Here is a 24542-nt window from a genome sequence, read left to right as displayed (position 1 = left end):
CTTAAATCCTATGAGAGTATCTTTACTTGTGAGTGTTCCATTTCTTCCATAAAATTCAGATGATTTCAGATCCTTAGTGATTCTATGCATCAGAGACTACTGTTATCCGTGAAACTATTTTTCTCTGGCTAAGAACAGATAATCCCAATAACTGTGTAGCTTAACTCATTTATGTCAATTAATTTTGCAGTAATCCTTTTACTGATGAGTACCACCTCATTAGGAAGTAGTGAAAACATGATTCAAACCCATGTCTTTTGGAGACCTGAACTTTTCCTGCCACAGTATTGTCTTCCCAATATTCAGGGCATTTCAAAGAGTACAGTGGCCTTTGATATCCGAAAGTTTCTACCATTTTCCACAAGTCCATTTTAAAAATTAAAAAGACACCTACGAATGTAATTTATACCTGGTATTTCCACAGTAAATTTTAGTTTAAAGAGTTACTCATTCATTATACTATTTAATCCTGAGAATAACCTGGGAGGTAAATATTATTTGTCTTATTTTACAGACAGAAAACTGAGACTGGGCAAAGGGGCCAAAAACCCACCTTGGGTCCCATAACCAGTAAATGGTAATCAATCCCAGATTCAAACCCAGATTCTACGTCTCCTCAGCCTTCCATACTGTGGCCTTACCATTAGTTCTCAGACCTCGAAAGAAAGCTTCTTTCTTTTCTTTGCCTTTCCTGTTTTGCTACCAGGCTGTGTTTCTCTATGTTTCCTGATGAAAGATCCAAGTACAAGTAGGCAAGTACTCAATGCTGCTAGCCTGAGATTCTGGACAATCTGATGCAATCTTCTTTCTGACTATATCCTAAAGGAATAAATCACAGGAGAGAGAGCTGCTGGGTTTTTTGTTGTGTTTTAAGCAATAATAGATGTTCAAGCTGCTATCAGTGTTTGAGATTTCTAATCAGCCAGAACTGTCTACTCTATAATATATGCTGACCTTCTAGGCTGATAAACCTGCATAATTATTGACTTCAGCAGAAGTTGGTATTGGCATATTATTTTGGAGACGTAGTTCTGACAACATCAGGAACAGCAAGTATGATAAATCATTACAGGGCAGGCTGGCTGTGAGAATGGTATTTCAATTGTACCAGACAAATGGCAAACAGATGAGTTTATATCAAGGCTAGAAGTAAATTTAGGTCTTCTCCACATACTCAGCCTCCCAATAAAAGGAGAATGGCAATTTTTGTTTTCATCAATTAGAGGAACCAGTCTCTGAAGGGTCGCAGCTGATTTATTTTCCAGGTCTGTGACAGCATTTGTGCCAACAAAAGCTGATGTACGTCACCCATTTAAATGAGTGCATAGTTCTGGTTTTATTTGGTGAGACTTGTCATCATCCTACAAAGTTAAAAGTCAATCAACTGTTTCTTTTTGTGTATCTTGTTAAACCAGATAGCTCCCCCCATTTTTTAGAATTATTTAACCTATAAATTGACCATTACTTAGCATAGTACTTGATATTGCTTCACTTATTCCAGAACAGTCATTGAGCACATATTATATGGTAGGTACTGTGCTAGCACCAGGGTTACAGGTAAGTATAGTAGAGGGGATCCCCCTGCCCTCATTGGGCTTACATTCTAGAGAGAAAAAGAGATAAATTAGCAAAACAGGATAAGTCCTCAAATGCACAGGGAAGGCCTCTCTGAAGAGGCAGTATTTGATCCTGCACTGAAGGATGAAGAGAAGCTGGCTATATGATGACCTGGGGAAGACCCTGCCAGGCAGAGAGTAGAGCAAGTGGCCCAAAGCAGGAGGCACTAGCCTGTTTGAGGAGGAGAAAGGAAGCTAAAATGGTTAGTAAGTGTATAAGGATGGTGTGCAATAGGGGTGAGAGAGGATGGGAGAGGTGAGTTCAGAAAGGTAGACACCAAACCATGTGGAGCCTTGCATGTTTCAACTCAGTCAGGTATGTGTACCTTTATCCACTTCCTCTACTTCCCTCAATACTAAGGAGGCACTCCTAGCTCCTTCCTGTTTCCTTGGGTCTTCTCAGAAATGAATGGTGTTCTGTGGAGTAAAGCACAGGTAGTTCTGGTGTATGGCACCCCACTCCAGTACTCTTGCCTGGAGGATCCTATGGACGGAGGAGCCTGGTAGTCTGCAGTCCATGAGGTCGCTGGGGGTTGGATACGAATGAGCGACTTCATTTTTACTTTTCACTTTCATGTATTGGAGAAGGAAATGGCAACCCACTCCAGTGTTCTTGCCTGGAGAATCCCAGGGACGGGGGAGCCTGGTGGGCTGCCATCTATGGGGTCACACAGAGTCGGACACGACTGAAGTGACTTAGCAGCAGCAGTTCTGGTGTACAAGGACTTTAGAGCATCAGGAGTGAACTCCACCTTAAATTTTGAAAGAAATTTCAACTCTCATGGGGAAAATTACTCCAGAAGTTTTCTTTTCCTATAAAATTTGACATAGAAAGGACTCTTCTTTTTAAGAAATATAACAGATAAGCATAGAAATAACTCAGTTATAGACACATATTGTTTGGCTGATTACTACAGTAATGGTAGCCCTTCCAACATGAGAAAAATTTACAAGTAAGATATATTGGATTTGGCAATATTGAATTTTACGGAATCTCTATAGTTGCATAAGGGCTTCCCTGGCGGCTCAGATGCTAAAGAATCTGCCTGTGATGCAGGAGACCTGGGTTTGATCCCTGGGTTGGGAAGATCCCCTGGAGAAGGGAATGGCTACCCACTCCATTATTCTTGCCTGGAGAATTCCATGGACAGAAGAGCCTGAGGAGCTACAGTCCACAGGATCTCAAAGAGTCAGACATGCCTAAGTAACTAACACACACACACTTGCATAAAATGGTAAAAATCCAAAAAACCCTGTGGAAGAGGTGAGCATTCACTCTGAGCCCCTTAACTCTTCTCCCGTTGTTATTGTTCAGTCACCAAGTCATGCCCGACCCTTTGTGACCCCCATGGGCTGCAGCACACCCAGCTTCCCTGTCCCTCACCATCTCCCAGAGTTTGCCCAAGTTCATACCCATTGAATCAGTGATGCCATCCAAACATCTCATCCTCTGTTGCCCTCTTTTCTTTCTGCCCTCAATCTTTCCCAGAATCAGGGTCTTTTCTAGTGAGTCGGCTCTTTGCATCAGGTAGCCAAAGTATTGGAGCTTCAGCTTCAGCATCAGCATCAGTCCTTCCAAAGAGTATTCAGGGTTGATTTCATTTTAGATTGACTGATTTGATCTCCTTGGGACTTTCCAGAGTCTTCTCCAGCACCACAGTTAGAAACCATCAATTCTTTGGCTCTCTCCCTTCTTTATCGTCAGGCTCTCACATCCATAATGGAAAGACAATAGCCTTGACTATATGGACCTTTGTCAGCAAAGTGATGTCTTTGCTTTTTAACACCCTGTCTAGATTTTTCATAGCTTTCCTGCCAAGAAGCAGTTATCTTCTAATTTCATGGCTATAATCACCATCCTCAGTGATTTTGGAGTCCAAGAAGAGGAAATCTGTCACTGCTTCCACCTTTTCCCCTTCTGTTTGCCATAAAGTGATGGGACTGGACACCATGATCTTAGTTTTTTAATATTGAGTTTTAAGCCAGCTTTTTCGTTCTCCTCCTTCACCCTCATCAAGAGGCTCTTGTACTTCCTCTTCACTTTCTGCCATTAGAATGGTATAATCCACGTATCAGAGGTTGTTGATCTTTCTCCCAGCAATTGTGAATCTGGCTGGTAACTCATCCAGCCTGGCATTTCGCATGATGTGCTCTGCATATAAGTTAAATAAACAGGTTGACTGTAAACAGCCTTGTCACACCCCTTTCTCAGTCCTGAACCAGTCATTTACTTGTTCCATACAGGATTCTAACTGTTGCTTCTTGGCCCTCACACATGTTTCTCAAGAGACAGATAAGATGGTCTGATATTCCCATCTCTAAGTTTTCCACAGTTTCTTATGATCCACAAAGTCAAAGGCTTTAGCGTAGTCAGTGAAACAGAGGTAGATGTTTTTCTGGAATTCCCTTGCTTTCTCTATGATCCAGTGAATATTGGCAATTTGATCTCTGGTTCCTCTGCCTTTTATAAACCCAGCTTGAACATCTGTAAGTTCTTGGTTCATGTAATGGTGAAGTCTAACTTAGAGGATTTTGAACATAACCTTACTAGCATGGAAGAACTCTTCTCCTAGACAACTCCTATTCATCCTTCAGATCTTAGCTCAGATGACCATGTTACCAGTGAAAAGATTAGCCATAGACAAAGATAGGCAGGGTAGCAATAACTTGATAGATTTTTATTAACCTTATTGAGACAAAGAGCCACAACAGAGACAGATTAGGCGATGTCTCCAATTTTCCTCCACTTTTTTTTTCTTTTTTTTTTTTGCAGTTCTGCATAGCCTGGCTTTATTCTGGATCCTTCCTTTTCCCCCTAGTTAAATCTCCCAACCCCTCATAACATACAGTCTAATTTTATTTTATTTTTAAACTTTACAAAATTGTATTAGTTTTGCCAAATATCAAAATGAATCAAAGGAAAAACAAAGAAACCTCCTTTCAGCCCAGTAGTATACAGCTCCTCCCATATTCCACATTCTCTCTCAACACAATACCATAACCTGCCCCACTACATGAGAAGGCAATGAGTTAACATCATTAAAAAAAGACAACATGTATCAGCTGGCCACTGAACATTTTCTCCTTTTATCCTGGAACGCCCCATGAAATCCAGTCATCTTGTGAAATGAGGACATTTATGGTCCTCAGTACCACCCATAATCTCTAATGGATTTGAGTTTGATAGACATCTGGGTCAAGATTTCTCAGCCAAGTCTTGATTAATAGGCTACAATGCCCAGCATTATTTATCTCTTACAAATATGCTAAGGTATTATTGTCCCAAATTTCCCTCATTTGTTTATCGCCATCATATTGCTTATCATATGTTTTTATCACTTTTGTTATTCACTAAATGTTTTTCTTCTTTTTAATAAATTCCTACAAACTTGTAAGAAAAAAAGTAACTGCCCATTTAGTCCCTAGGGCAGCTATAACACATTACCACAAACTGGAGGTGGGCAGTGGGAGGGCAGTGCTTGAAACAGAAGTTCATTCTCTCACTCTTTAGGAGGCCAGAGGTCTGAAATTAAGGTGTCAACAAGGTTGGCTCCTTCTGGAGGCTCCTTAGGAGAATCTGTTCCATTCCAGTCTCCTATTTGCTGGTGGTTGCCAGCAATCCTTGCTATTCCTTGGATTAAAGCTTTATCACTCCAATTTCTACCTTCATTATCATGTGGGATTTTTCCCAGGGTGTATCCTGTGTCTTTCTAAATATTTTTCTTAAAATTGACTCACTTTTTCATACTATCATCAACTTATTTTAAAAGGAAAATTAACTATAACAAATAAAAAATCATTATCAGTGATCATAAGTACAAGATAACCATAGGAACCTAGACAACATATTAAAAAGCAGAGACATTACTTTGCCAACAGAAGTCCATATAATCAAAGCTATGGTTTTTCCAGTAGTCATGTATGGATGTGAGAGTTGAACTGTAAAGAAAGCTGAGCACCAAAGAACTGATGCATTTGAACTGTGGTGTTAGAAAAGACTCTTGAGAGTCCTTTGGACAACAAGGAGATCCAACCAGTACATGCTAAAGGAAATCAGTCCTGAATACTCATTGGAAAGACTGATGCTAAAACTGAAGCTCCAATACTTTGGCCTCCTGATGTGAAGAACTGACTCATTTGAAAAGACTCTGATGCTGGGAAAGATTGAAAGCATGAGGAGAAGAGGGTGACAGAGGATGAGATATTTGGATGGCATCACTGACTCAATGGACATGAATTTGAGCAAGATCCAGGAGTTGGTGATGAACAGGGAAGCCTGTCGCATTGCAATCCATGGGGTTGCAAAGAGTTGCACATGACTGAGTGACTGAACTGAACCAAACCATAGGAACAAATATAATACAACAAAATACTGTCATTAAACTTTTCACTTAAGATTTCCCTGGTGGTCCAGTGGTTAAGAATCCATCTTGCAAAACAGGGGATGTGAGTTTGATCCCTGGTCTGGGAACTAAGATCCCACATGCTCCAGGGCACCTAAGCCCACATGCTGCAACTAAGACCCAATGCAACCAAATTAAATTGAAAAGACATAACCCATTAAAAGAAAACTTTTAGCTATATACTTCTACTTCTAGACAAAGTGGAGCAATAGAGACTGTGTCTGTCTTCCTACCTCAAACAACCAAAAAGTGGAGAGTGAACATCAGATAACAAAAGACAGTGATCTCTGAGAGAAGGAAGCACATGAAGGGAATCCTGCAATTCTGTCAGCTTACTGTCTATAGTTTCTAAGCAGTGGCACAGGAAGAAGAACCCAGATAAAACCCCTTAAAATACTCATCACAAGACTGGCCTGCACATGTATGAGGACACTACCTGAGGATGGAGAAAGAATCATCCAAAAGGATTAGAGAACTACCCTTTTGGACTCACACAGGGCCAAGTGTAGTACGTGTTCCTATCAGCTGGATCGAAAACTGCCTGATTCATCAGTTATTAGGTAGAACACTCAGAAGATCTTGACTTAGAAATGGTGAATCTCTAGACTGTGATCTCATGTCATCTAACATATCCTGAAAGCAAAAACTCAAAAGGATCAAACTGTTTCCACATTTGTGATTTAGGAAAAAGTTTAGCCATATTTCAGTTCAGTTCAGTTCAGTCACTCAGTCCTGTCCAACTCTTTGCGACCCCATGAACTGCAGCACGCCAGGCCTCCCTGTCCAAAACCAACTGCTGGAGTCTACCCAAACCCATGTCCATTGAGTCAGTGATGCCATCCAACCATCTCATCCTCTGTCCTCCCCTTCTCCTCCTGCCCTCAATCTTTCCCAGCATCAGGGTCTTTTCAAATGAGTCAGTTCTTCGCATCAGGTGGCCAAAGTATTGGAGTTTCAGCTTCAGTATCAGTCCTTCCAATGAATATTCAGGACTGATCTCCTTTAAGATGTACTGGTTGGATCTCTGTCCAAAGGACTCTCAAGAGTCTTCTCCAACACCACCAGTTTAAAAGCATCAATTCTTCAGCGCTCAGCTTTCTTTAGAGTCCAACTCGCATATCCATATGCAATATGGAAAAACCATAGCTTTGACTAGATGGACCTTTGTAGCAAAGTAATGTCTCTGCTTTTTAATATGCTATCTAGGTTGGTCATAACTTTTTTTCCAAGAAGCAAGCATCTTTTAATTTCATGGTTGCAGTTGCCATCTGCAGTGGTTTTGGATCCCCCCAAAATAAAGTCTGACACTGTTTCCACTGTTTCCCCATCTATTTGCCATGAAGTGATGGGACCAGATATCATGATCTTAGTTTTCTGAATGTTGAGTTTGAAGCCAGCTTTTTCACTCTCCTCTTTCACTTTCCTCAGGAGACTTCTAGTTCTTCATTTTCTGCCATAAGGGTGGTGTCATCTGCATATCTGAAGTTATTGATGTTTCTCCCAGCAATTTTGATTCCAGCTTGTGCTTCATCCAGTCCAGCATTTCTCATGTTATACTCTGCATATTAATTAAATAAGCAGAGTGACAATATACAGCCTTGCCGTACTCCTTTCCCAATTTGGAACCAGTCTGTCGTTCCATGCCCAGTTGTAACTGTTGCTTCTTGACCTCCATGCAGATTTCTCAGGAGGCAGGTAAGGTGGTCTGGCATTCCCATGTCTTTAAGAATTTTCCACAGTTTGTTGTGATCCACACAATCAAAGGCTTTGGCATAGTCAATAAAGCAGAAGTAGATGTTTTTTGGAACTGTCTTGCTTTCTCAATGATCCATTGGATGTTGGCAATTTGATCTTTGGTTCCTCTGCCTTTTCTAAGTCCAGCTTGGACATCTGGAAGTTCTCTGTTCACGTACTGTTGAAGCCTGGCTTGGAGAATTTTGTGCATTACTTTGCTAGCATGTGAGATGAGTAGTTTGAGCATTCTTTGGCATTGCTTTTCTTTGGAAATGAAAACTGAGCTTTTCCAGTCCTGTGGCCACTGCTGAGTTTTCCAAATTTGCTGGCATATTGAGTGCAGCACTTTCACAGCATCATCTTTTAGGATTTGAAATAGCTCAACTGGAATTCCATCACCTCCACTAGCTTTGTTTGTAGTGATGCTTCCTAAGGCCCACTTGACTTCACATTCCAGGATGTCTGGTTCTAGGTGAATGATCACACCATCGTGGTTATCTGGGTTGTGAAGATCTTTTTTGTATAGTTCTGTGTATTCTTGCCACCCCTTCTTAATATCTTCTCCTTCTGTTAGTTCAATACCATTTCTGTCCTTTATTGTGCCTGAAATTGATTCCACATAAAAGTGATATTTGTCTTTCTCTGGCTTATTTCACTTGGTTTGATAATCTCTAGGTCCAGCCATGTTGCTGCAAATGGCATTATTTCATTCTTTTCTATAGCAGAGTATTATTCCATTGTATGTATATATACCACATCTTCTTTATCTATTCATCTGTGAAAGGACATTTAGATTTCTTTCATGTCTTGCTACTGTAAATAATGCTGCCATGAACATGGGGGTGCGTGTATCTTTACAAATTAGTTTTCATCTTTTCTGGATATATGCCCAGGAGGGGGATTGCAAGATCATATGGCAGCTCTAGTTTTAGTTTTTTAAAGGAACCCCCATACTCTTCTCCTTAGTGGCTGCACCAATTCACATTCCAAGCAACAAGTTAGGAAGGTTCACTTTTCTCCATTCCCTGTCCAGCGTTTATTTTTTATAGACTTTATATGATGGCCATTCTGACCTACATCTGATAACTTATTAAGAGAACTGGAAATATAATTGTTTCATGTAAAAATCTATTTTAAAATTAAAATTTTGAACACTGTTGAGAAGCTAAATAAAATGTATCTTTGAGCCAGCTACAGTCCATGGGCCTACCAATGGGTAAACCCTTGCTTCCCTAGGCCTCTCTGGTAGGTACACTTCAGACCTATCATTTCCACATGGAAATGGTAAAATTTAGGAATAGGGCCTTGAATTTTGGAGGAAAACATGAAGCTTCTGCCTGCCTAGTTCTAGACTGCTTTACTAATCTAGGAGTAGTGAATAGAATCCATCCTTTGACCTAGCCTACCTGGGTTGATCAAGTTGAACATTAGGACTTGAGGCCAAAATCTCAGTATGGTGAGAGTATATGTTTTCCAAACTAATTTTCTTGTTCTCTGTTGGTGAATTTCCACCACAGTCCTCTGGAATAGTGGATCCAGAATCAGTAGTTCAAGATCCCATGCCCTGGCCATTTTTCTTTCCTTTAATTATCTGTAAGTAATCGTGTTAAACTTCTCCAAAGCCTCCTTTGTATGTGTGTGGATGAGGCAAGTAAGCAAAAATGAGAAACAACATATCCTGATAATCCCCATGAGTCAAATGAATAATATAGTCCACTTCACTGACTCTGTATAAACACATCAAAAATTTTGTAAGACCCCTCTGTTGCTTACTATTAATATTAAATGTGTGGTAATCTTATTTAACAAAAAAAAATCTATTTATTTTACACCTCTGGTATTTCAGGGATCAAGCATTCTTGTAAATAATTAGAATCCAATAGGACCAATTGTTCATTATAGAGAGGTCAAAATATTTTATATAGCCTTTGACTCCAAAGACTTCTCATGTAATTAAAGAATGCCGTATTTTGGCATTTGGTCTATCTTACTATCTCAGTACTTGGTTAATAAGTTTTTAATTGAAAATCATCTCAATGAGTGAAACTATAATACGTTAGCTGAACCCACCAAATACTCTGATACCTATCATTAATAGTGGAAGAAATCACAGACTCCATCGTGTTATTTATTGAGTACACATGTGCAGTTCTATATACTAATATGGGTAAAAGACTAATTGATCCACTTCTTTGGAAAGCACTCAACAAACAGACCATCAAGAAAAATCTTTGAGCAAGATCAGCTACATCAGTGAAGTAAATGCAGTCATTCTTCCTGTTGTCTGGACCTGTTTCCCTTGTAGTGGAAAGAGAGGGTGAGGCAGGTTCTTCTAAAAATAACTTTTCTCACTCTGTCAGACACTCAAGTAATCTGGACTCTGGACTCCAGTGTCTGGGTTGGAGTCCTAGCCCTACCATTCACTGGCGGAGTGCCACTGGATAAGCCCTTCTTTAGACATCAGTTTTCTTATCTGTTAAATGGAAATGATAATGTGACCAATCCCACTGTGAGTGTAAGAATTAAATAGGATAACATGTGCTTGGAACCGTATTTGTTATATAATAAGCAACCCAAAAATGTTAACTAATAATATTCCAAAACTAAAGTAAACACAGGTCCATATTAAGAGGCCACTGGCCCATTAAGAAGGAGACCTATGTTTTCTTCCTAGCTCACAGCCAGCTAGCTCTGACCTTGAGTAAGTTGGTGAGGCCCCTGATTCTGCATCTGTAAGTAATGAGTGGGTTGGATTGGTATTGTTGATTCTCAACAACTACTAACTCATAACTTGCCAGAGGTGAGATTTGAGTGCTTCTGGCAATGCTGGAGAGTGTGAGTGAATAAGTGAAAGTCACTTCAGTTCAGTTCAGTTCAGTTCAGTCGCTCAGTTGTGTCCGACTCTTTGCGACCCCACAAATTGCAGCACACCAGGCCTCCCTGTCCATCACCATCTCCCGGAGTTCACTCAGACTCACATCCATCGAGTCAGTGATGCCACCCAGCCATCTCATCCTCTGTCGTCCCCTTCTCCTCCTGCCCCCAATCCCTCCCAGCATCAGAGTCTTTTCCAATGAGTCAACTCTTCGCATGAGGTGGCCAAAGTACTGGAGTTTCAGCTTTAGCCTCATTCCTTCCAAAGAAATCCCAGGGCTGATCTCCTTCAGAATGGACTGGTTGGATCTCCTTGCAGTCCAAGGGACTCTCAAGAGTCTTCTCCAACACAACAGTTCAAAAGCATCAATTCTTCAGCACTCAGCTTTCTTTACAGTCCAACTCTCGCATCCATACATGACCACTGGAGAAACCATAGCCTTGACTAGACGGACCTTTGTTGGCAAAGTAATGTCTCTGCTTTTCAATATGCTATCTAGGTTGGTCATACCTTTTCTTCCAAGGAGTAAGCATCTTTTAATTTCATGGCTGCAGTCACCATCTGCAGTGATTTTGGAGCCCCCAAAAATAAAGTCTGACACTGTTTCCACTGTCTCCCCATCTATTTCCTGTGAAGTGATGGGACCAGATGCCATGATCTTCGTTTTCTGAATGTTGAGCTTTAAGCCAACTTTTTCACTCTCCTCTTTCACTCTGCGACCCCATGGACTGTAGCCTGCCAGGCTCCTCTGTCCATGTAATTCTCCAGGCAAGAATACTGGAGTGGGTTGTCATGCCCTTCTCCAGGGCATCTTCCCAACCCAGGGATCGAACCCAGGTCTCCTACATTGCAGGCAGATTCTTTACCATCTAAGCCACCAGGGAAGCTGAAGAGTGAATCTCTATTTAAATTAAACAAACTGTACCCCTAGGATGTGGATTAAAATGAGTAGATCCATCACATTGCCTGGGATGGAGAATCTAAAAGTCAAAAATTACAGATAATATAATACCTTTTGTGTTTCAATAGAGGGAAACATTTTGCTAGGTAGGACAAGTGTGGGAGAAACACTTGGGCCATTCTCTCCCTTCTCCCCTTCTTCCTCCTCCTCCTCTTTCTCCCCACCTTCTTTCCCTTCCTCCCCCTGCCAGCAGTTAAGTTAGTCAGGGCCTGAGGCTCAGCGTTTTCTCTCTAGGGAGCAGCCTCACCTCCACATACATGTGCTGAGGGGTCTGCCTGACAAGAGGCTGGCAACTGTCCCCCTCCACCCTCACTGAGTGGAGGGCCTCTTTCATTCAGAGGAAAAAGTGTTAGTGGTTGCAGGTTCATGCTCTGTTCCAGCTCAGCTCCATCAGTAAAAACTGGCATTTTAACTTCGGACTATCTCATTTCCAGTGATATATTTCTCAGTGAGTTCTGAACTCCAAGAAGGAAGTGGGCTATTAGTTATGTGGCCCCCAAAGTCCTAATAAATATATTGGGATCTATTTGAATTACTTAGAAGAAAAATGTTCAAGCTCAATGTGCCTTATTTATACGACGATGCAATTTCCTAGCCAGGCCAGACCACAAAGATCCAAAATTTTCAAGGACCTATAAACAGGCTTTCCTGGTTAAAGGTACAAGCCTTCAGACTTCAGCTGCCTGGCCACTATCTTCTGAGCCAAACCTCCCTGGTTGAAGACTTTTTCCTTGGAATGTAACTGCCTCCACAGTTCCACCCAGCCTCTAAAAGGTTCTCTGTTCCAGCTCTGAAATCCTGAGGAACTATCCATCTTGTTTTTATTTAAACATTGTAGCCCAGAAATAATTTGCAGAATGAAAGGGAGTCTTATGTCAGCTCTGCTTAGGCAGTAGCACATGGCTAGTAGCATAGTCTCTGCTCTCTTTTCTATACTTCCTATACACCACTAATGAGGAAAAAGTTCTCTCCTTGACTGCACATGCTAGAGTTTGTTTGAACATCGCAAAGTATTCCAGCAACTGAAGCAACTGCACACTTTATTGACAGTGTGACTGTATTTTGTATCCTTTCACTCTTTCTGTTCGTCCTTGCAAGTGAGTTGTAATAGATTTGAAGTTTTTTCTGATAAGGAATCTATTAAGCTGCACAGATAATAAAAGTAAAACCAGCTTTTGTTTACCTATGAGAAAAATTAATGTCTAGCCTTCCATTGCATATACTAGCCATGCCTAATAAACCAGAGGGATGCATTTTACCCGGGATAATGCGCTGGGCTGTGAAATTTGGGTTCCGTCTGGCTCAGGAATCTGGGAGCAATGAAGATATATATCTTTGAACCGCAGTTGATGGGCTCTGCCAGGCATCCATTGATTCCACAAATGGTTTCTTTTCTGGATTGTAAAAAGACCCGATAAGCCATTTCCTCTAATTATCACAGCTCTTCAGGCAAAGCTGGGATGGCTCCTGTATTGACCCACTCCACTGTCAGCCCTCACTCCAGCCCTAGGCAAGACAGTTTCCTTTAAAACATTTCAAAACATGCCAAATCATTCTGGTGAAATCCAGAGAAGTGCAATTCTTTCCCCTGGATTTTTATTTTTCATAACCCTCAGGTTTTTGCTTTAGCTATGCAAAATAAGGATTGTTAGATGTGGAAAGTTGGAGAAATAGGTGTCTATCTCCCACGTCATTGAATTTTAAAACAGGGAGATCACAGTGTACTTTGAGAATTATGGACTCCTGAGAACACCAGATAAAGTGGCAGATGAGACGAATAGGAATAATGTCTGAGTACATAAATATGTCATTTGTGTTGCTTTATATTTAAAGAGTATTCCTACATTTACCCTAAAATATAAAAAATAATAAATAACTGAAGATGGATCCTAATTCTAAAATAGTTTCTCCTGCTGAAGCTGGATTGATATTGTCTTTTAAGGTATGTGCTTCTGAGCAGAATGTTGCCAGAACAGCCATGTGTAGGCTGAATCAAGGTCTAACCAAACAGTTTCCAAGGTACAGAGAGGAGAGGGAAGCCCCAGCCCATCTTCCAGGTGCTCTGGCACCCAGAGCCCCTCAAGGGACTTCGTGACAGAAGACCAGTGACCTGGAGGGTAAATTCCAGAATGTTTTTAATTTTTTTTAAAAAAAATTAACATTTATAAAGGTTAAATACAACAAATACTGACACACCCACCACTCAAAATGAGCAATGTTTTTGCCATAGTTACTTCAAGATCACTTTTTATTTAAGGAAATAAACACACACATGTTACAGAGAAAGTTGACACCTCTTCTGAAGATGCCAAACATATTTACCTTGTTCCAATCTCAGAAGCAACTCTCATCCTAAATATAGAGTCTGTCTAACCCATGCTTTTCAACTTTTACTGTGCATATGTCTCCGTATATCCAGAAATGATGTATAGCATTACCATGCTCAGCATTTTTTTCATTTAAATGAATGGCATCGAAATGTAACTTGCTTCTTCTCATCCAGCAGTGTTTAAGATCTGTCCATGTTGACATATGAAGATATTCCTCATTTATTTTAGTTGTTGCACAGCATTCCATCTTTATCGATATATCACAATTTATTAATCCCCATCCTTTTACAGATGAACATTTGAGTCGATTCCAACTTTTTGTTATTAAAAACATTACTGCAAAGAACATTCTTTGGCATGTCTCCCTGTTGCACATGTGTAAAAGTTTCACTAGAATATAAACCCAGAAGTGGAATGGAGGGTAATAGGCTACAGGCATGTTAACTAAATATCGCCAAATCACTCTCCAAAGTATTTATACCAGTTGGCACCCCTACCACTGATTATGAGTTCCCTTTTCCCCCACTAACACTTGATGTTAGCAAACTTCTTACATCTGCCAATTTTATGATTATGAAATATCATCTGGTTATTTTCATTCCCTGAATACCAGTAAGTTTGGGAATCTCTTTATATGCCTGTTGGCCATTTGGATTTCTTCTGTGAAATTTCTGCTTATATCTTCCGCCTATTAATCTCTATGGTGGTTTGTCTTTATCTTACTGATTTGTAGGCGTTTCTTAACTAGGTTGCTGACTGATCCTTTTTGCATCCAGAAGCTCTGCCACACTTTGACAGTTAATTCAGAGTTGGAGATTCACATGCTCAGCCTTTTGTGGAGCATCAAAGATTAATGCAAAGAATTTGTGTGATAGTTATCATAAGAAGTTTCTTGGTCTGGGCATGAGGTGCTCAGGTGAATCAATAAATGATGAGGCACAGAGTAGAACCTGGTTTGTTGAAAAGGCTTTGGGAGATAATTCTGTTATCATCTCAGGAGTATACAGTTATAACCTAACTAGAAGAGATTTCTCAGAAAATGATCAGAATTTTAACGTTGCCTCTCCAATCATTTCTAATGCTCTGCGAATTGTTCAAGCCTTGTAACCTGATATTCTATTTTTGACATTTATGTTGGTAGCTTTTCCTTTAAGGGCACGGAGGCTACCCGTTGACCTGGCACAGTGACTGCTGTACATGGTGTTCTACTGAAATTCGCTGCTGCAGAATGAGAATGCCAGATTTCCCTCAGCAATGTCTTCATTAAAGTTGTTTGATGCGGTATCAGAAGTATCATTTTACAAAAGCTGTATTTTTAGGAATTCGCTACGATCTTTTTTAATTGGTAGGAGGGGTCTTTCTACTTAAAATTGTAGGAAAACAACAGCAATTACACTTAACAGATACTTATTAAATAAATAAATAGGACCCACCCATACCCCTGAATAGTGGAGGAAGGTTTTGAAGGTGAAAGTAGAACGGAGAATGGGGAACTTCTGTTAGGAGCTGCTCCAGCACTACGGACAGAAAGCTTTCCAAGCAGATTTTGGGGGAAGTTAAAGATAGTTGCGACTCCACTGAAGGAAAAACCCAGATGACTGCCATCTACTGAACATGGTAGAGCCCTTTACAGTCACTGAACAGCAGTAAAGAGACCAGAAACAGACACATAAAATATAGGGAGTGATAATTAGGAAAAGTGGTAAAATAGAAAGATGAATGCTGGCTGCACCTTCTCACCCAAAACGGAAGAAATGGTTCAAAATAAAGTGGGTTCCTTCAGATCTGCCTACAGCCCTAAATCTTTCCCCATTCCGAAGGATCTAGGGGAATCACTGAACTACTCATGGAAACTTATACCAGCTGGGCCTCCAACTTAAATATTGCAGAGAATATACATACTTACATGCGGAGAAGGCAATGGCAACCCACTCCAGTACTCTTGCCTGGAAAATCCCATGGATGGAGGAGCCTGGTAGGCTGCAGTCCATGGGGTCACTAAGAGTTGGACACAACTCAGGGACTTCAGTGTTCTTGCCTGGAGAATCCCAGGGACGGGGAGCCTGGTGGGCTGCCGTCTATGGGATCGCACAAAGTCGGACACGACTGAAGTGACTTAGCATCAGCAGCAGCATACTTACATGGTTTAGGTAAATAACTAGGATCCACACAGAACCTACTCACCTGTTTTGGATTTAATACTAGGCCTAAATCAATGTCTTCATGTTCAGGAATGGATAAACAATATAGAATCTATTTTTAAAAAAGCATTCTGCAAATTCAATATCAGTAAACACTGAAATCAAGAAATAGAGAAAGAACACCCATCTGAAAAAAAAAATACTACATCAAAGCAAAAATAAAGTCTACATAACATCTGCTTTGTACTCCACAATAAAATACAATAAAACATAGTCTCTGAGACCAAGAAGAAAAATTAGATGAAAATCTGAAACTAAGGAAGAAAGGGAACTAGGTAGGTAGTGAAAAAATATGAACAAACTATTACCATAACTAAAAGTTTTAGTTAAATCATAATCAGTAAAGAATAGAATTACTTCTGTACAAAACTGAATTAGTCATGTAAAAGAAAAGATTGAATCACTCTCCCAGATTTAAAAGACAAATGAAAAGGGGAGAGAAATATATGAAAATTGAAAAAAAAGTTAGACAATAGAAAACTACTGAAGATCTGAATTTGCAGGTCAAAAGTGTTTGTCTTGTAGCAAGCAAAATTGTTAAAGTGAATTCAGCAGTTACACTTGTCCTGGTTAAATAAGTGAATTTCAAAAGTAAAGATAATTTTTCCTACAAAGGATCAGAGAAGGTTGAGTTCTACAGAGGAAGAAGGATTACTTGTAAAGGAAAAAAAATCAGTTTGCACTCAGAGACCTTCTATATAATATTAAAAATGAAATAATAAGAAACACCAAAATGAAGTAATATATGTAATAAATTAAAATAATAAACAAGTGCACAAGCTTCTGAAGAAAAAATTCCTAAGAACCAGAAAACATGAATCAAACCAAAGAGCTTAATAATGAGTAAGTTATGTTAATAAAGGTTATTAATGAAAATTAATGCTGTTTCAATACAGAACTGTTCATGCAATTATCTTAAACACTATTACAAAATAGCATGAGAATTTAATAATTCTTAAAGAGGAAAATATATAATACTGCTGCTGCTGCTGCTGCTAAGTTGCTTCAGTCGTGTCTGACTCTGTGAGACCCCATAGATGGCAGCCCACCAGGCTCCCCTGTCCCTGGGATTCTCCAGGCAAGAACACTGGAGTGGGTTGCCATTTCCTTCTCCAATGCATGAAAGTGAAAAGTGAAAGTGAAGTCACTCAGCCATGTCAGCCTCTTCGCGATCCCACGGACTGCAGCCTACCAGGCTCCCCCAGTCCCTGGGATTTTCCAGGCAAGAGTACTGGAGTGGGTTGCCATTGCCTTCTCCATATATAATACTAGGAAAATAATAATTAATAATAAATTTTGTGTCAAAAGTCCAGAATATATGAAGAATTTAAAGAAGGATGTTGAAGTGGATAGAGAAATGACTAGATTTCTGAATTTTTTGAAGAAATACAACACAATAAGATTTCATTCATGATGTTGATAACCGCACTTTAAAAAATTTTTAAAGAATAACAATACCATTTGCACATCATGAATGGACCTAGAGATTATCATACTAAGTGAAGTCAGAGAAAGGCAAACACAATATGATATCGCTTGTACATGGAATCCAAAATATGACACAAATGAACCTATCTACAAAACAGAAACAGACTCACAGGCATAGAGAACAACCAAGGGGGAGGGAAAGTGGGGAAGGGATAAATTAGGAGTTTGGGATTAACATATTCATACTATTATACAAAAATAAATATCCAACAAGGACCTACTGAAGTAAAGAATCTTAAAATATATATATATATGTGTTATATGTGTGTGTATACATACATAGACACATAACTGAATCACTCTTCTATATACCTGAAACTTAACACAACATTGTAAATCAACTATACTTCTATTTAAAAAAAAAAAAAGAATAACAACCAGGAAAATTTAAATCAAGATGCATGCCATTCAAGTTATAGAAAGGAAAAATAAGATACATTGTACTTCCTCCCCATCCTTATCATGGGCCAGTCCCAAGCTTACTGTGAAGTGAAGTCGTTCAGTCGTGTCCGACTCTTTGCGACCCCATGGACAGTAGCCTACCAGGCTCTGCCGTCCATGGGATTTTCCAGGTAAGAATACTGAAGTGGGCTGCCATTTCCTTCTCCAGGGGAATCTTTCTAACCCAGGGATCAAACCCGGGTCTCCTGCATTGCAGACAGACGCTTTACTGTCTGAGCCACCAGGGAAGCCCAAAGCTTAATGCAGCTGAGTGTTAAGCCACCTTAATAGTAGTAGTTTGGGTTAACAACATTTTCATAAGAAGATTTACAACAAATTAATGTCACACTAGATACATGCCATAGGAAGTCACTAGCAAGCTATAGTTTGGATTAAGAAAAACATTATGGTCTTGACAAGTGAACAAGTAAACACAATATGAGTAGTAAACTAGTCCTAGTGTTCTTTTCTGAATTGAGATGAATTTAAGGCTTACAAATGTCCTTGGCTTGCAGTAATATTTCAATGAGTTTATATTCCATCTCCTGTTAACTTGTCAAACTCCTAGCTTTGAATTTTATTTATCCAGAATTCTGTATTAGTGAAACTACCTCATCAGTTTCATAGGCTTAAATTTCATTTAGGTATTAATTCATAATAATTCCAGAAGGGATAATATGTGAACACTCAATTTGAATGAATTTTAACATCCTAGATTAATGAAGACTCATATAAGAGTAAAATAATTTCATAAATAGAGAAAACATAAAACCCAAAGGCATGAGTAGCTGGAAAGTTAATTTTGGTGTCACTGCTAAATTTATAATCTATTTTGGCATTTCCATATAAGATCCTACAAAGATGGAGTCTACAGAGGCAGAGCTAAAGTTGAGAAAGATCTAAACAGTATATACTTCTTGTATTGGGGAGTGTGAGGACCTCAAATTTCACCTCTTCACCAAAAACCTACATTGTCAGGCCAGTGTAGAGCAACAGTCTCCTTTTGCCATATAATAACACCATTTTTCTCTCCCCATATAGAACACAAAATATTTTTTTTTTTTTTGGCATTTAGAGAAATAAGAAACTTACAAGGTAAACTCATGTTTTAAAGTCTATTTTTTGTTAACTTGTTCCAGGCATAAAAGAAGACATGCCTTGATAAATAGAGTAGCTGAAAATGGTAATAAATTTATTGATAATTATAAAGAAGGAATGGATTTTAATTTTTGAATTAATTTTAATGTAATGGTTTGTTCTTTCAACAATGATCGTATCTTTGACCTATGACCTCATTGACTGTAATAGTGATTTTAGCCTGCTGAAATATGTCAGGCACTTGTGACCATTACTGGCCTTTTCTTTCTTACAGTTTATCATTTTCTGTAATTGCTACCATTAGTAAACATTACTCAAGTTAATGACTAACTGTCTTTTACATTAGAACCATAAATCTGCTAATCATTAATATATTGGCTAATCATTATTTCTTGGACATTAACCCAGTTAGTCAAGAATCTTGAGTGTCCAGTTCGGACCATGCTGCTTCTGTTCTTTGCGTGGTAATGAATGTGAAGAGGCGGGCATAATGAGTTGGAGTCAGTTCCTGACACAAAGTAGAAGATAAACACTAGCTGACTGTCTGGGACTAGTGTTTACTGAGCATCTACTATGTGCCAAGCAGTGCCAAGTACTTTACATCATTATCACAGTCGATCTCCCCAGGCTTTGTGTGTGTATTCCTATCCCCTGTTTTCTAATAAAGAAGTGAAGTTTTGGAGAAATTAACACACTTGTCAACATCTTGGCTGCATTGCTAAAATCTGATTCTGATCTGTTCAACTCTAATTCACAGCTCTTTTTACCATGTTCCTCATGCCTAAATATATGTATCACTGAAAATTACAAACTACGTGATATACAGTTTTGAAAAAATTCTTACAATCTCAGTTCAGTCATGAGCAATAATGGAATGATCTACAGTTCACTCATTTCTTTAAAGTAAAATTATTTCTAGTGAAAAATAATGCAAGTTTATATTACAGTGGATGCAAGTCTATATTACATCAACAGAATCATAGAAGCCGAGGGTCTGAAGGGACTTAAATTGTATCAGGCCTAATCATAGTTGGAGATTTATGTCCATTTCTCTGATTAGGATGTTGAACACTTTTAACACATCAAGTCATAAATTCTCTAGGATTTCTCTTTGCTGAAGACAGAGAAACCATGGGTAGAGTAAGTTGCCAGGAATCAGTGGCAAGGAAGGAAGACAAATTGAGTGAGAAATGGAGAAGTAAATTTGAGTACTTCAGTTTCCGTCTCCAGATCTGAAGACCAGTAGTAATAAATATACAGGTGATACTGCACTAAATGAAACTTGAGGTCCCTTTGGGCCATGAACTTCTGTGCTGATACTGAAGGCTTTTTCAGAACATTGGTGATGATCTGTTGATGAAAAACAGACAACATAAAACCTCATGAAGCTGAGAGAGTAGGGGAAGTTACATTTAAAGACTCACATTGATGGTGTATATTTAGCTGGGAGGGCAGTGGATTTGTACCCAGTTGGATTTGGAGGGCCATGGTAGGCTGCATAGTGGCCTCCCAAATATTTCTATGCCTTATTCGCAGAACCTATGAATGCTACCTTAAACAGCAAAAGGAACAATGCATGTGTGAATAAGTTTAGGATTTTGAGATAGGGAGTTATCCTGAATTAGCCTGGTGGGTCCAGCGTAAACACAATGTCTGTGTAAGAGGGACACTATAGGAGTTAGTGTCAGAGAAGACATGGTGTGAGGAGGGATGCAAAGATTGAAGTGATATGTTTTGAAGATGGAGGTGGTGATGGTTTAGTCACTAAATTGTGTCCAACTCTTGCGACCCCATGGCTTGTAGCCTGCCAGGCTCCTCTGTCCATGGGATTCTCCAGGCAAGAATACTGGAGTGGGTTGCCATTTCCTTCTCCAGGGGATCTTCCTGACCCAGGAATTGAACCCATGTCTCCTGCATTGCAGCCAGATTCCTTACCTACTGAGCTACCAGGGAATACAAATGCAGGAATCTAGGTGGCTGCTAAAAGCTGAAGAAGGCAAGGAAACAGATTCTTTCTTTTCTTGAAGCCTCCAGAAGGAGCCAGCCCTGAAGCCACTTTGACTTGAGCCCAGAGAAACAGAGTTTGAACTTCTAACCTCCAGAACTATAAGAGAACAAAGTGACATTGTTTTTAGACACTAGTTCTGTGGTACTTTGTTAGAGCAGCAATAGAAATATGATAGAGTGACTCACTAGGCAGGACTGAAATCCCCACCTGGGCACTTTTTCTTCAAAAGAACACTTCAGAGAAAAATGATTTTAAAAGACAAGTCATACCATTAACATGAAACACTTGTACCTGAAGGATTCGTATTGTGAGTAAGTCATAGAAATGTTTTCCTGACACTTTTCAGTAACATGGTTGGCTCCAGGCTGTCTATGGCCTGTTGGTCCACTCTTGTGGACAATAGGACTGCTCTTTACGCTTGACCTCTCCCCTGACATCTCAACTCATATTTGATGACCTGCTCAGCATCTTCCTTTGTATGTCCTTCCATAACCCAGTGTCAACAAACCAATCATATCTCATCATCTTCCTGGGAAAATATACAGTCAGTGTCCTAAGATTATTTCTGATTCTATGGAGTTTTCTTATAAAATCCATACCTCTATCCTCTGGTGCTCTTTCTTTCCCTTTTGATTAATAGCATACCATCACTCAGACCCAAAACAGAGTTTCACCTTTGGCACCTCCTTCTGGGTTCCTCTCTCATTTACTCAATTACCAAGAACTGTGGTATCTGTCCCCGGCCTTCTACTCCCACTGTTCTGTTCAAGTCAATGTCTCTGCAACCTTACTGCAAAGAGAATGGTTTCCTAATGATTTCAGATTTCAGTCTTCAATGCTTAACTCCATATTCCCAGATAAATATTTCTGAATTCTGCCATTCCAGATAAGTATTTCTAATCCTGTCATTCCACTGTTTTTCTTTGCCCACCATTGCAAGTGAAAAAGCTCTTCAAGGTATCCTCCCTCTTTTCATTTTGTTTTTCTTCTCTTCTTCTTCTATCCTTACTCTCCTTTGTAATGTAGGATACCTGCTGTTCTCCACAAAATTGTTTCCCTACCTGTGTGTCACACTCTGTTCTTTGCCTAAAATGTTCTCCTTTCTGGAGCCCCATGCCTGCATGCTGAAATATTGCCCATGTAAGATAAGGTTAAAAGGTATGGTAGTTGTAAAATGTGCCCACAAATTCTTTAATAGTTCTCTGTACAAGAGGGGGAGTCTAATACCCTTCCTCTTGAATGTGGGTTAAACCAAGTGACTTGCTGCTCATGAATAGAGTATGGTGGAAGTGACACTGTGTGACTTTTTATATGTAATAAAAAGCATTGCAGGCTCTTCTCTCTCTCTCTTACCTTCCCCCCCAACACACACACACTTTCAGTGGGGAAGCTAGCTGCCATGTTGTGAGGACATGCTATGAAGTACTTCTATATGAAGGCCATGGACTGAGGCTTGCTACCCTCTGAGTAAGCCATCATCCTAGAAAGGGATCATCCAGCCCCAGCAGATACCTTGACTGCAAATTTATGAAAGACCCTGAGCCAGAAGCATCCAGCTAAGCCTTAATTCCTATTGTTGTTGTTCAGTCTCTTAATCATGCCCGACTCTTTGCATCCCCATGAACTGCAGCACTCCAGACTTCACTGTCCTTCACCATCTGGATCTTGCTCTAACTCATGTCCATTGGGTTAGTGATACCATCCAATCATCTTGTCCTCTGTTGTCCCCTTCTCCTCCTGCCTTAAATCTTTCTCAGCATCAGGGTCTTTTCTAATAAGTTGGCTCTTCGCATCAGGTGGCCAAAGTATTGGAGCTTTAGCATCAGACCTTCTAATGAATATTTAGGATTTATTTCCTTTATGATTGACTGGTTTGATTTCCTTGCAAGCCCAAGGGACTCTCAAGAGTCTTCTCCAACATCACAGCTCAAAAACATCAGTTCTTTAGAGTTCAGCCTTCTTTATGGTCCAGCTCTCACATCCATACATGACTACTGGAAAAACCATAGCTTTGACTAGACAGATCTTTGTCGGCAAAGTAAAGTTTCTGCTTTTCAATACGCTGTCTAGGTTTGTCATAGCTTTTCTTCCAAGAAGCAAACATCTTTTAATTTCGTGGCTACAGTCACCATCTACAATGGTTTTGGAGTCCAAGAAAATAAAGTTTGTCACTGTTTCCATTGTTTTCCCATCTATTTGCCATGAAGTGATGGGACTGGATGCCATGGTCCTAGTGTTTTGAATGTTGAGTTTTAAGCCAGCTTTTTCACTCTTCTCTTTCACCTTCCTCAAGAGGCTATTTATTTCCTCTCCACTTTCTGCCATAAGGGTGATGTCATCTCCATATCTGAGGTTATTGATATTTCTGCCAGCAATCTGGTTTCCAGCTTGTGCTTCATTCAGCTTTGTATTTCGCATGATGTACTCTGCATATGAGTTAAATAAGCAGGGTGACAATATATAGCTTTGACATACTCCTTTCCCAATTTTGAACCAGTCCTTTGTTCCATTAATTCCTATAGTCCTAACACATACAAACTGTGAAAGAAAAAATGTTGTTTAAAGTCACTAAGGTTTAGGATAACTTGTTATGCAGCAAGATAATTAATAAAATAGTTAATCATTCTTTATTTTTATTTCAACAAAAATTTCTTGAATGCCTTCAATGGTTGAATTTGGACCTAGAGACTGGGGGTGTAGGGTTAAGCCTACAAATGTGGTCTCTGCTCTTATGCTCATTATACTCTGTCAGGGGAAACACATTAAACAAGTAAGTACCCTAGTATTTTTATAATTACCATTATGATAAGGTATATAGGTTTGAAGACAACTGGACTATGATACCATTAACAGATCTGATCTAGCAGAATGAAGATGATTTCTAAGCACTAAGGAATTAAGAGTCTGCACTGACAGTCCCTCCTTCATGGATCACAGCCTTATCATGGGGAAGGGGCTTGCTTAACTCAATGAAACTATGAGCCATGACATGTAGTGCCACCCAAGACAGACATGTCATAGTGAAGAGTTCTGACAAAACATGGTCCACTGGAAAAGGAAATGGCAACCCACTCCAGTATTTTGCCTGGAGAACCCCATGATCTATATGAAACAGCAAAATAATATGACACTGGAAGATAAGCCTCCTAGGTCAGAAGGTATCCAGCTAATTGGGAGGAGCAGAGGGCAATTACTAACAACTCTAATAAGAATGAAGCAGCTGGATCAAAACAGGAATGATGCTCAGCTCTGGATGTGTCTGGTGGTGAAAGTAAAACCCAGTGCTATAAAGAACAGTACTGCCTAGGAACCTGGAATGTCAGGTCCAAATTGGATATAGTCAAACAGGAGATGGCAAGAGTGAACATCAATATTTTAGGAATCAGT

The sequence above is a fragment of the Bubalus kerabau genome, chromosome 1 (genome assembly GCF_029407905.1).
Source record: "Bubalus kerabau isolate K-KA32 ecotype Philippines breed swamp buffalo chromosome 1, PCC_UOA_SB_1v2, whole genome shotgun sequence".
Lineage (NCBI taxonomy): Eukaryota > Metazoa > Chordata > Mammalia > Artiodactyla > Bovidae > Bubalus > Bubalus kerabau.
Note: the sequence above shows the minus strand (reverse complement) of the source record.